The sequence below is a fragment of the Durio zibethinus genome, unplaced genomic scaffold (assembly GCF_047325235.1).
Source record: "Durio zibethinus cultivar Kanyao isolate XHJ-2024 unplaced genomic scaffold, ASM4732523v1 HiC_scaffold_104, whole genome shotgun sequence".
Lineage (NCBI taxonomy): Eukaryota > Viridiplantae > Streptophyta > Magnoliopsida > Malvales > Malvaceae > Durio > Durio zibethinus.
The window spans coordinates 5001-6187 of NW_028322727.1; positions in this window are offsets into that span (position 1 = coordinate 5001).

The window sequence follows — 1187 nt, forward strand, 5'->3', positions numbered from 1 at the left end:
TTTCTAATGTAATGAGCTTACCCTCTCCCTCTCTTCTCTATTCATATTCCAAAATATCGAAACTGATCACTAATCCAAGACCAGAATATTCGGAGGATTCTTCTGACCAAAATAGAAAATATATCAAAAAACTAAACTAAAAAGTATAATAAATAAATAATAAATAAAAAATTTACATATAATTAATTTATAATAATTTATAATTGTATAATTGTACTTAGAATTGTATAATGTATAATTGTAATTTGTCAGCAAAGTTGTTTCTTTTTTTTTTTTCTTCAAATTCAAAGAATTCTTCTCACTTTATACATAGGTCATCGATTCAGCATTGGAAAAAGGGGCTCGAATCGTTTTATCGACATGAGTGTTTTATATCGAAAAAACATTTTCCACTATTTGAAAATATTTCTGTATTTATTAACATAGTAGTAGAAAGAGTACCCTGCTGCATCTGAACTTCAAACAGTTTGGCCTTAACCATGTTAATGGTCCCGGATTATTGGTTAATAGAGAATCAAAGTCGATGTACCAATGAATGACGAAATGCTATGGTTCTTAAATATGATTTTGAAATTTATTCAGAAGTAATTCGCGGGATCATGCACTCTTTTCTTTCCTAGTTATAATGAAAAAAAGTGCAACTGGGTGAATCCAGCCTATTCTTGAAATAAACAACTCGCACACACTCCCTTTCCAAAAAAGATCAATACACCAAGGACTACACTTAGATTTATTGGATTTGTTGCTAAAATATCGGTATTAAATCCGAAACTCCCGGCGGATGGCCAGTGACCCAAGGAAAGGAAAGAATCGGTTACATTTTTCATATGATCTCCTATTTTATTTTAGATAGACTAAAAAAAAAAAAAAAGAACTCGGTTCTTTTTTTTGTATTATATCACTTTGACTCCTTTTCTATTTATTCTATTCTATCATATTTAGATTATTCTAATTATTCTAATTCTATGTATTTCTTTTTTTTTTTTAATAAATTATTAATTTATTATTAATATTAATTAATTTATTATTATTAAATTATTCATTATTATAAATTTTTATTTACCTACGTCTAAACGGAGTCAAAAATAGATTCTATTTAGCTAGAAATGTATTTTTTTTTTTCAGTTGAAAATTCCCAATAATAATGATACTTATTAGAATTAGGGGGGGGCGGGTTTCATGTCAAT